Here is a 13318-nt window from a genome sequence, read left to right on the forward strand (position 1 = left end):
CATGATTGGTATAGAAAGGGCATTAGACATTTTGAAGATCTTTTTATTGATAATCGCTTCGCTTCTTTTCAACAGCTCTCTGCTAAGTTCAATATGCCCAATGCTCATTTTTTTAGATATCTCCAAATTAGACACTTTATTACTCCATTAATTCCTAATTTCCCTGAAATGCCTGAGAAAAATGTTATCGACTTATTTCTTTCTATTAATCCACTAGGTAAAGGTTTAATATCATTTATTCGTGATAAATTAGCAGTCTTACGACGTGTCCCTGTGAATAAAATTAAAATGGCATGGGAGCAGGATTTAAATACCTCATCTGATGAGACTTGGGACTCGATTCTCAAATCAGTTAATTCAACCTCTCTTTGTGCTCGCCACTGCCTTTTACAGTTTAAGATTGTGCATAGAGCCCATATGTCTAAATCTAAATTATCTCGATTTTACCCTATCATTAGTCCGCTTTGTGATAAATGCAAAAGGGGCGAGGCCTCTCTCATTCATATGTACTGGTTTTGTCCTAGCTTGGAGAAGTTTTGGAAAGATGTCTTCATAATGTTATCGTATATTCTGAATCACCACCTAGAACCACCTTTAATTGCTTTGTTCGGTTTCTGGGGTGAGACAGATTTACGTCTGAGTTCGACTAAGTGTCGAATATTATCTTTTGCCTCTCTCCTGGCTAGACGTTTAATCCTCCTTAGATGGAGAGATGTTGCCCCGCCCAAGCATGCTCAATGGCTTAACGATATTATGGCCTGCTTAGACCTTGAAAAAATTCATTATTCAGTTCTTAATTCGGATTTAAAGTTCCATAAGGTCTGGGGACTTTTTATTGAGTACTTTAATAACCTTTCTCTTAACTAAGGTTTTTTTGTCGGTCCCTTGCTTTCAGCTCTTTTTTTTTGGTAGTAGGCATTAATATCTTCTGTTGCTAAGTGTATTCACAGTTTTGGGGGTTTGAATGTCCTGATTTATACTCTCTATATTGTGTTGTGGTTGGTCTGGAGTTTTTTTTTGTTGTGGGGCTTGGGGAGGATACTAATTTTACAAGTCTTCAATTTGGATGCATTTTCAATTACGTATCTTTCTTTGTATCATATTATTATTGTATGTTTATTTTTGCACTGTATCAATGTTCTTCATTTTGATCTGGGTTTTTTTATCTGTAGCTATGTAGAAAATGTATAAAAAAACTAATTTAAAAAAATTAACTTAAGGATCAAAAACAACACTTCTAATTTTTTCTAAGTTCAAACAAGAGATAGTTTGAGAAAACCACTGAAATACAGTTGGAGGATTAATTTCTTTCCAATTCAATAAAATAGATCTTCTAGCCATTAATATAACAAATGCAATCATTCGTCGAGATGAGGAGGATAAACGACTATTATCCACCATTGGTAAACCGAAAATTGCAGTAATAGGATGCGGTTGGAAATTGATATTCAGAACTATTGAGACTGCTTCTTTCAATGGATGCTGCCCAACCTGTTGAGTTCATCCAGCTTTTTTGTACGTCCCGCATCTTTAACTTTGATCATTGCTTCTGTGCATATTTTAAATTACTGAATTCCTCCTAAAAGGTCATCAACCTAAAATGTTGGCGACGCACACAAAACGCTGGAGGAACTAGGCAGGCCAAGCAGCATCTGTGGAGAAGAGTAAAGTCAACGATTCGGGCCGAGACCCTTCAACAGGATTATTTTCCAGCCCTGATGAAGGGTCGAGGCCTGATATGTCGACTGTACAGTTTTCCACAGATGCTGCCTGGCCGGCTGACTTCCTCCAGCATTCTGGGTCTGTTGCTTGGATTTCCAGCATCAGCAGAATTTCCCTTGTTTGTGATTGAACCTAAAATGTTAACACAGTTTCACTTCAACAATGCTGAATATTTAAGGTTTTTCTCCCTATTGTTATTCATAGCTTGTATTAGTTGGAAGATTAAAAGATAGCTACATTTTGAAAACATAACATATGTGTTTTATTCCTTTAAGACAGTGAGCGGCAAATTCATAACACACGGGAATGTTCTGAATTTTACTTTGCAAATGCGCATTGTAATTATCATCAACCATTTCAGTAGTTAGTAAAATGTCTCTAAGTGTAAGCAAAGTGATTTTGATTTTTAATGTATCAACCTGATCATCTCATTGCAAAAAAATTACCTCAGCAGTATGATTCAATCCTTACTTGTTCCATTCAACCTTTATCCCATCCATCTTCCAGCTGTTAGTTGAAACATTCCCAACAATGTAAGTTTATAAGGGCGCTTATCCCCTTGCACATTTATCCAACCTGGTATTCAAGGTGCCATCCAACTCATTTAAAGTTGGTAACCATATTTCATTACCCTTTTATTTAGCAATACAGTGTGGAGTAGGCCCTTCTGACCCTTCGAGCCACACCGCACCCTGGCATCCCGTGACAAACCCTAAACTAATCACTGGACAATTTACAATGACCCCTTGGACCGTGGCAGGAAGGTGGATCACACAGGGAAAACCCATGCATTCCGTGGGGAGGACATACAGACTCCCTACTGGTGCCGGAATTGAACTTTGAACTCTGAAACGCCTCTAGCTGTAATAGCATCACACTAACTGCTACACTGCAGCTGCATCCTCTATTCTCCCTCAAAAGGTTCAAAGTTTCATTTTATTATGGAAGTATGTACGCAGAATACAACTCTGAGATTCATCTTCTCCAGACAGCCATGAAATACAGAAAAACCATGGAGCTGTTGAAAGAAATAAAACATCAACCCCACTCCCCACATGAAAAAGAAAAAGAAACAAAATTAGCAAACCTCAAACCCGCCAACCCCACCCTTGAACAAAAACTAACAGATTGCCCACTCAGACACGAACAGCTAAATCATCAAACCCCTAACCCCCAAACCCTTCCCACAAAAAAACAGCGACAATAACATCAAACCCCCAACCCCCTCTCTCGGACATAAAAAACTTACAGATTGCCCACATGGAAAAACACCGACAAGAATATCAGACCCAAAAACTCCAACCCCTCCCTTGCCCAAAAAGTAACATATTGCCCATCCGCCAATCAGCAACAATTAAGACAACACAGAAAACTGACAGAGACCACATAGACTACAGTCCACACTACTAATCATGTGTCTTGGAATTTTCAAAACATCCTCCATTGGCCTTGCCGACTCCATCTCACAGCCTCCTGACTTCCAGCCTGACACAGTCAATTATCTTCCCTAACGCTAGACATAAAAGGAGGGAATAGGTGATGTCTTGATCTCTCTCCATAGACTCTTCAAAAGCTTAGCTGAATTCCGTGATAGAGCATGGTGGGATTGGCTTTTTTTCTGGATCTTATAAGATGAGAGGATATAGCCAACATAAAGAATGAGATATCTTGTTATGAATGTACCACAGCTCTGAGGGGCCGAAGGGTGCGGGGGAGCCCCCTCCTTTGTGAGAATCGCAAGAGCATTATTGGGTTGGGTCAGAGGACCCAGGAAATGAGAGAGAGAGACCTGGCCATTGTCTCCTGGAGACCAAGTTTGTGGATTGGGGACTATGCTACGTGCAAGCCCTCGGGCAAAGTGGGCTGGTTGAGAGAGAGATTGCATCACCCCAACCTGATTGACATCTACTACCCGGCGAGTTAAGATAAAAGGGGGGGGGGCTGTAGGGACAGCCCCTCAGATGCACCAGAAGAAACGCTAGCGATCCCATAATAGCGGGAAGCCACGTGCGTTCGGTTCCCTTGCCTGGGGGGCTGGTGGCTGGTACCACGGAAAACGACTTGGAACTAACAACGGGGAACCAACTCCCCCCGACTCAACAGATTGGCCTCATAAAGACCCGGGCAAGTTTCAAACCGTCTCTCTCTTAAACCCAAAGAGCTGCAGCTTGAAAGGACAGTGACTTTTATCTTTCCATCGGACAATACAATATCCCCTAGACAAACGATAGAGCTATTGCTTAATTGATGATTATTATTGTACCTGCGTTTTTAGATTGAGTACTGATGACGTATTTTATCTGAATGTCTGTATTAATCTTATTTTTGTGCCCCTTTATAAATAAAGACTTTTAAAAATAGTACCATCAGACTTCAACAGGCCTCTCTATCTTTGCTGGTAAGTGACCCAGTTATGGGGTTCGTAACAACAATTGGGGTTCTCGTCTCGAGATTTGAAACCAAATTGGGGAGCCAGTGAATCGGGCTTGTAAGTCCAAACTTGGATCTGGTACGCGAGTAGCCAGACGGGAAACCAGCAAAGATTGACATGGATGAATTTATAGAAAACCCGACTCTGGAGGCGCTAGATGCGGCCACCAAATCAGACTTGGTAAATTTGGCAAAGGGGTTAAACCTCGCAGAGGTGAGTTCGTCCATGAAAAAGCGGGAGGTGCGAAGGGCAATAACTCAGTATTATATCAGGAAGAATGTGTTTGCAGCTGAGGTATTGGAAAATATCCCTGAAAGGGTACCAGCTAGTGGGACGGCTCAGTTAGAGTTGGAGAAATTAAAGCTGGAACATGAAATCAAGTTAAAGCAGCTGGAAGCAGCCGAGAAAGAGAGAGAGAAAGAGCCGAGAAAGAGAGAGAGAGAGAAAGGGCCGACAAACAAAGGGAGCATGCGCGCCAGCTAAAGGAGTTAGAGGTTAAACAGGATCAGGAGCTCCAGCTAAGGGTGTTAGAGGTGAAAAGGGAGTAGGAAAGAGCTGAGAAGCAAAGAGAGCATGAACTTCAGTTAAAAAAGCTGGAAGCAGCTGAGAAGGAGAAGGAGAGGGCTGAGAAGGAGAGGGAGGCAGAGAGACAGAGGAAACATGACTTGGAGATGGAGAAGTTAAAGCAAGAGCAACGCGGTCAGGGGTCAGACCGAGAGGAGCAGTTTGATGTTAGTTGGGCGTTGAGGTTAGTACCCCCGATGGAGGAGACGGATGTTGATAGTTATTTCTTGCTTTTTGAAAAGGTGGCAGTGAATCAGGAGTGGCCCAGAGCACAGTGGGTGGCGTTGTTACAAAGTGTGTTAAAAGGGAAGGCACAGCAGGCATATACGGCGTTGTCCATGGAGGAGGAGAGTTATGACAAAGTAAAGGTGCCCACTCTCCGGGGTTACGAGCTAGTACCTGAAGCCTATAGACAAAAGTTCAGAAATTTACGGAAAGGATGGAATCAGACGTATACTGAGTTTGCCCATGAGAAGGGTGTGCTCTTGGACCGTTGGTGCACCACAGAAATAGTGGGCAAGGATTATGGGCGTCTCAGGGAGTTAATTCTGATTGAGGAATTTAAAGGTTGTGTTCCGGAGGAGATCCGGATGTATTTGAATGAGAAGCCGAGTAAGTCCATCTCAGAATTTGCTAGGTTCGCAGATGAATATGCCCTAACCCACAAGACAAAGTTTTCCTCGAATAAAAGTTCCCCGAGAGACCGTGGGAACGATCGAGAAAGTCCGCCGGCTGAAGCAGAGGTCCCACTGGGAGCTAGTGGTAAGGTTGAGGGGGAAAGGCCAGACGGCCAGCGATTTCAGGGCTTGACCTGTTTTAATTGTGGGAAGAGCAGGCATGTTGCGTCTCGTGCTTTGCTCCGAGGAGGGAGACGGGAAAAGGGAAAGCAGCAGTCCCTTTCGGATGTGCTGTGGTAATCAGTAAATCGACAAGAGAGCCCCGGGTAGACAGAGTACGACACGGGTCTGAGACTTGTCTGTCACACGGAGCTGTGTCTTTGAGGAAGGGGGACACACCAATTCCCGTACGAATCTGGAGAGACATGGGGGCTGAGCTGTCGTTGATCAGCCGTAAGGTACTAGAATTTGGTCAGAAGACGAGAATGGTATCTGTAAAGGGAATAAGTAAAAGGATAGAAATGGTGGCCTTACATGAGGTCATTAAGGATTGTGAGCTGGTGTCTGGACCCGTTGAAATAGGGGTGCCATCAGAATTCCCGAGAACTGACGCGGACGTCCTTCTCGGTAATCATTTAGCATGTGGTAAGGTTTGGGCAGCCATGACGAGGACCGGCCAGCCGGTGAGTGTTGAGGCTTCGCCCCTAGAGTCCCTGACCTATCCTGCATGCGCGATCACTCGCAGAATGTTGAGACAGGCAGCTGAGAACGAGAGCAGTTTAAATCTGGCCAGTTTTGATTTGGTCGAGACTTTTCTACCGACCCTGTACCACGAGGGTTTAGAGGGTGGTAAAACGAAGAGTAGTAAAGTGAAAGAGGGTAAGGGAGCGGAGGTAGATCTGCCCTTAGCGAGGAGAAAGGTCCTAGAGGCAGAAAATAAAGATGAGGAACCGATAGAGCAGTTAAGAGGTCCAGAGTTGGACAGGGATGATCTGTCTGGTTTGGCAGAACTGTTTGAGGAAGTTGAAACTTCTAAAGGTGTTCCCGATAATGAAATGAGGGCAGCCCTAGATGAAAAGGGTGCTCTTACCTCAAAGAAGTCTGCTGGGTTGGCAGATGAGGTTATTTCAGCCCATGGGGTTGAGTTTACTCCGGAAGGGAGTTGCCCAGAGAGTACCTGGGAGAAACGGGGGAACTTAGAATTTGAAAAGGGTACGGGTATTGAAAGCCTGGAAGAGGCCAGTGTCCTGTTTGAGTGTGTCCAAGATGGGGATGCACGTGGTACTGAACCTAGTAACGGAGCTCAGAAAAAGTCTGAGGTATTTGCTTCAGTGGAACAGAGCGGCCGTCCTTGTGGGTCAGATAGACGGTTCAGTGGAAAAAGGGTTAACCTTGGTAACCGTGGGAAGTGAGAGTTCCCAGGTGTTTGTGCTCGAAGGTGTATTCAAAGTTAATGCAGAATTTAAGAATGGGGAGATAAGAATTATTATTGAAGGAAACAGAAAGTCTGTAGTTCCTAAGACAAATGAAGAAATTTTAAACCCGGCAGATCGCTTACAGAGTAAGCCGGGAGATAGCGGGGGCCCCCCACACTATTGTTAGGCCAGGATGTGGTGTGAAGAGGCCGAATTCGGAAACACTACTTGAAGAGTTCAAATTAAAAACCCATAGCCTGAAGGGTCCTGACGAGAGGGCTAGCCACCTGTGTAAAATTAAAGAATTGGGTGGAAATGGTCTAAGTTTGGGACACGGTGTTGATAAAATAACCCCTATGAAAAAGGCGGGCGGGAGTTTACCTCGCCAGATTACTCAAGTTCCCCACGTGGGAACTCACCGGAAAAGAGGCGACGGTTAATGGGGATGCCATTTTAAATAGCAAAGCAGGTTGTACAGGATTTCGCCAAAGCCTGTGAATAATAAAGACAACCCCCTCGGAAGCCTGCCTGTTAAGTGAAAATGACCGAAACGATTAGTATTCACATAAACTTTTGTAGATGCACATAAGCTAAGATCAAAACTCCTTAGTTTTGTTGCTGGAAAAAAAAATAGGTGGTTATTAAGTTGAAGTCTGATGCTACAAGACTTTAGTAAGGTACAAGATGTTAAAAAAATTAAAGGAAATGCCACTGTAATCATTAACTGTTTGGATGCTGAATTGAATGTATCACTGTATTACTCTGTAGAAAAAAAAACTTTTGTATTGTGTTAGATTCTAAAACCCTGTAAGACTCTGTTCTACTTCGTTTCACCGCTGGTGAAAACGCTTTGAAGAAAGGGGGTGTTATGAATGTACCACAGCTCTGAGGGGCTGAAGGGTGTGGGGGAGCCCCCTCCTTTGTGAGAATCGCAAGAGCATTATTGGGTTGTGTCAGAGGACCCAGGAAATGAAAGAGAGAGACCTGGCCATTGTCTCCTGGAGACCACGTTTGTGGATTGGGGACTATGCTACGTGCAAGCCCTCGGGCAAAGTGGGCTGGTTGAGAGAGAGATTGCATCACCCCAACCTGATTGACATCTACTACCCGGCGAGTTAAGATAAAAGGGGGGGGGCTGTAGGGACAGCCCCTCAGACGCACCAGAAGAAACGCTAGCGATCCCGTAATAGCGGGAAGCCACGTGCGTTCGGTTCCCTTGCCTGGGGGGCTGGTGGCTGGTACCACGGAAAACGACTTGGAACTAACAACGGGGAACCAACTCCCCCCGACTCAACAGATTGGCCTCATAAAGACCCGGGCAAGTTTCAAACCGTCTCTCTCTTAAACCCAAAGAGCTGCAGCTTGAAAGGACAGTGACTTTTATCTTTCCATCGGACAATACAATATCCCCTAGACAAACGATAGAGCTATTGCTTAATTGATGATTATTATTGTACCCGCGTTTTTAGATTGAGTACTGACGACGTATTTTATCTGAATGTCTGTATTAATCTTATTTTTGTGCCCCTTTATAAATAAAGACTTTTAAAAATAGTAAAATCAGACTTCAACGGGCCTCTCTATCTTTGCTGGTAAGTGACCCAGTTACGGGGTTCGTAACAGGATATAGCCAGATAAAGAATAAGATATCTCACCTTCAACCTACAACCGCCGTGAAACTAGGAATAAGGAATACCAAGGAGCTTTGGTCAGTACCAGATCAATATCTGTCAGGAATTTCTATAGGCAAATCTGTCAAAACTCACTTGCTCAGGAGGTATATGGCCCATCCATAGTCGCTATGGAACAAAACACCCAGATGAGGCTATCAAACCTTGCAGCGTGTAATGGACCAGCTGGGAAAAAGAGCTGAAAATGGCAGATGGAATAATGCAGATAGTTGTGTGGTGTTGCACTTTTGAGGGAAAAACCAGGGTAAGACTTGCACAGTGAATGGCAGGGCTCTGAAGTGTGCTGTAGAACAAAGGGACCTGGGAATACAGATCCACTGCTCCATGAACATGACAACATAAGTACATTGGCGCAATGTCCTTTATAAATTAGGGCATTGAGGAAGTTATTAGATGTTATGTTGAAGCTATATAAGATGTTAAGGAGGCTGAATTTGGGGTATCCTGTGCAGTTCTGGTCGCCATGGCTTTCTAGTCACCTCACTATAGGAAAGTACATACTGAAAAAGTGCTGAGAAAATTTTGAGTATTCTTTGCAGTTCTGCTTACCTTACTACAGAAAACTACAGGTTGAAAAATTGCAGAGAAAATTTATAAAAATGTTGCCTGGACTTGGGGTCCTGAGTTATTGGGATGTTATTTCATGGAGCGTAGGAGAATGGAGAGAGATCCTATGATGGTATACAAAATATTGAGGAGGATAGATAAGGTAAGTACAGGCAAGCATTTTCCCCTGCAACATACACAAAATGTTGGAGAAGCTCAGCAGGTCAGGCTGCATCTGGGAAATGATGGTTTGGGCCGAGACTCTTTTCGGGACTGAGAAGGAAGGTGGAAGACAGCAGAATAAACTGTAGCTCCCTCTTGTGCCAAAATGAGACCCCCCCTCTGGATGCATGAGCAACATTTTATATATTCCATCTGGGTAGCCTCCAACCTAATGGCATGAATATCAATTTCTCCTTTCGGTAAAAAAAAATTCCTGCTCCCTCCCCTCTTCCTCTTTTCACCACTGTGGCCTTTTACCTCTTCTCACCTGCCTATCACTTCCCCCGGGTCCTCTCCTTTCCTTTCTCCTATGTTCTACTAAACTCTCCTCTCACCTGGCTATTATTTCCCCTAGGGTCCTCAACTCCTTCCCTTCCTCCTATGTTCCACTATCCTCCCCTGTCAGATTCTTTCTTCTGCCCTTTACCATCCACCTGGCTTCACCTACTACCTTCCAGCTAGCCCCCCCCCCCACCCCACAACCTTGCCTGATACTCTGGCATCTTCTCCCTTTCTTCTCAGTCATGAAGAAGGGACTTGGCCCGAAACATCGACTGTTTATTAATTTCCATAGATGCTGCCTCACCTGCTGAGTTCCTCCAGCATTTTGTGTGAGTTGTAGAAGGTGATAGGTTAAGTCAGGTAGATGGGGGAGAGGGGATGAAGTAAGAAGCTCGGAGGTGATAGGTAGAAAAGGTAAAGTGCTGGAGAAGAAGGAATCTGATAGAAGATTATTACATTATATCCCTTTGAACTGGTTTGATTCTTTTAATCAGTAGTCTGCAGGAATTTGTCAGAGTATCCTAGGTGGGAACGGAGAGCAGCCCAGTATGCACCAGGGATGTTGGTATAAACCAGCATCTCACCTCTGGTAGCAAAATCAACATGTTAATAGAATTTAGGTAGACTGTTTTCAAGTTAGCATAGTTGAAGCTGCCAGCAACAATAAAGAATAGGGAGGTTCGGAGCTGGTGACACTAATGGTCCTGTTTTTTTTATATGCTATAAACAGCCCATGTTCAGTTCTTAGTTTTTTTTCTGTTAGGTTAGTATTGGTTAGTTTAGTTTTTTGGGGGGTATATTTTTTTCTTTCTTTTTTTTCTGTTTGTATATGTTAATCATTTTTTTTAATGAACTCTACATTTGTATTTGAACATTTTTGGGAGGTTTATTACCTTTGTATTAACTGAATATATAATTATATATGTTATCTATTAACAATGTAATCCCAACAATTGTGTAGCAATACTATGTATATCCACTATTTTGATATTAATAAAAAGATTGAAAAAGAAAGAAAGCAACAATAAAGAAACTATTAGGGTACGTGACTCGGAGGTCACTGAAGGCACGATGGGACTCATGCAGTGCTTCCCCAAGGGTCGGGGGGAATGTATACAGCCACAATCACAATGACGGTGAACACCCTTAGTAAATAGAAGGAACACTAATTCATTAAAACACAAGGACTTTTATGTTACAGAGGGAAATTGACAGTCAACATTTTGAGTCGAGTTCCTTCATCTGGATAGATAAAGGGTCATGATCCAAAACCTAGACTGTCAATTTCCTAACACAGATGCTGCCAAACCCACTGAATCCCACCAGTATTTTGTGGAGATTCAAGCATATGCAGCCTATTGTGTCTTAATATTTATATTATGCTCTGCTACCCAGATAGTGAACAAGGTGAGTGGGTAAATATGCCATATGGTACTGTTATGCTTTGTAACCCCAAAACAATTAATTGAAAGGAAAACAAGAGTCTGAAATGCAAGTCTAACTTTGTGTTTTCTTTAAGTGACACATGCACATGTCAATTGGTGGGGCCACGATGTATGTAATTAACTTATTTCTACATATAACCCATAATAAATTATTTAAACAAACAAGAATGCTTAATCAAACATTATATTTACAATATTACTCAAACATTATGGAAACACATATACACAACACTCTTCCTTGCTTAGACTGCAAGTCAGTGTAGAATGTATCTCAACTATGCACTGTATAATACAACTACTATACAACTACTGTACTATATTATACAACTATTATACAGACATTCACAACGTAGTAAATTTTAAATTGTCCCATTCAGGCCTAAAAATTTAATTGCTGTGGAACCTTTCTTACTCTTGTGGGTTAATGACTTTCCTGACAAGGGAGGTCACACTACATGGCTGGTGAGACCTGTGGCTGTGAAACAATCTCAGGTTCTGGGGCATCCTCTGTAGTGGTTGTTGGAGGTGACTCTGGTACTGTGGGAAGTGGTTCTGAAGGCGGTAGCCACCTTTCTTCTCCAAAAATGGACACTCCCTCCTGTGCTCAAGTGATTGATGTGTCGTCTCCAGATTGCAATTTCCACTGTGTAAGAGAGTGGTCCAGTTCTGTCCTTAATTTTTTTGAGTACCCACTTTTGATCACCTCTATTGTCCCTCACCAGGACTGCTTGTCCAGGAGTGAAATATCGAACTTCCTTGTTTGAGGAGCTTTCGATTTGTCTCAGCTCTTTGTTCCCCATACTCCTGAGATTGAATTTGAGGAGATCCAAGTGCGAACCTAGGGGATGACCCAGGAACAGCATAGCTGGTGAGCTGTTGGTTGTGGAGCATGCTGCTTTGCAATATGCAAGGAGGAATTTGACGAGCTTCTGATTCAGTGTTAGTGCAGTGTGCTCTACCCACATTGATCACAGTGCATTCTTTAGACGCTGGACAAACCTTTCCGCCAAGCCAATATAGCTGAGTGGAATGGTGCAGATGTAATATGTCTTATTCCATTCATATTTAGGAATGACTGAAACTGTCTGCAACAAACTGTGGTCCATTGTGTTATGCCTGCAGCCCCCTCCTTTGTGAGAATCGCAAGATCACTGTTGGGTTGGGTCAGGGGGCCCAGGAAATGAGAGAGAGACGTGCAGAATGTCTCGTTCCCCCGGCGATGTAAAGCTACGGGACATAGCCATTGTCTCTGGAAGACGAATTTGTGGATTGAAGATACTGTGCTACGTGGACGCCCTCAGGCAAAGTGGGCTGGTTGAGGGAGGGATTGCATCACCCCCAACCTGATTGACATCTGCGACCCTGCGAGTCAGGATAAAAGAGGGTCTGTGGGAACAGCCCCTCAGACACACCAGAAGAAACGTTAGTGCTCCCGTAATCAGGGAAGCCATTTTTTAGGAGGCCACGTGCGTTCAGTTCCATTGCCTGGGACTGGTGGCTTGGAACTTGGAAAACGGCTTTTAGCTAACAACGGGGAAACCAACTCCCCCGACTCAACGGATTAGCATCATAAAAGACCTGGGCAAGTTTAAACCGTCTCTCTCTTAAACCCAAAACGCTGCAGCTTGAACAAACTAACAGTGACTTTTATATTTCCATCGGACAATACATTAGCCCCTAGACAACGATAGAGCTATTTCTTATTGATTGTTATTATACCCACACTTTTAGATTTAGTATTGACGACATATATTATCTGTATGTTTGCATTAATCTTACTTTTGTGCCCCTTTTTCAATAAATACTTTTAAAAATAGTACCATCAGACTTCAACGGGCCTCTCTATCTTTGCTGGTAAGTGACCCATTTACGGGGTTCGTAACAATTGTCACTGACTTAAGTTTTCTGGAACACCAGCCCTTGAGAAAAGGCTTCCCAACACAACAACAGTGTGCAAAGTTGTAATGGAGACTATTGGGAACACTTCTGACCACTTTGTAGTTGCATCCACTATTCCTAATAAATTTATGTCCATGAACAGTCCTGCAAAATTCCCTGGGATGGAGAGGCACTGCTCTTGACATCTTCTGCGTGTGTTGACACCCCGAACAGTGCATGGCAAGCACTGCTGATCTATCCCAGGCCACAAACAAAATTTCAAGCCAACGCCTTAATTTTGACCACGCTTAGATAGCCACCATTTAGCTCCTCCATCACTTTAGCTGTCTGTTTGGATAGTACAACAACTTTCAAACTTGACATAAGGCAACCTCTGCCAATGGCAAATTTGGTAATGAGGGTAAACCCTCCACATACAAGTAGTGATTAAAATGTTTTACATCCTAAACTAAATCCAAGGCCTCTCTGTCAATCAGTGCATAAT

This window comes from Hypanus sabinus, chromosome 27 (assembly GCF_030144855.1).
Source record: "Hypanus sabinus isolate sHypSab1 chromosome 27, sHypSab1.hap1, whole genome shotgun sequence".
Lineage (NCBI taxonomy): Eukaryota > Metazoa > Chordata > Chondrichthyes > Myliobatiformes > Dasyatidae > Hypanus > Hypanus sabinus.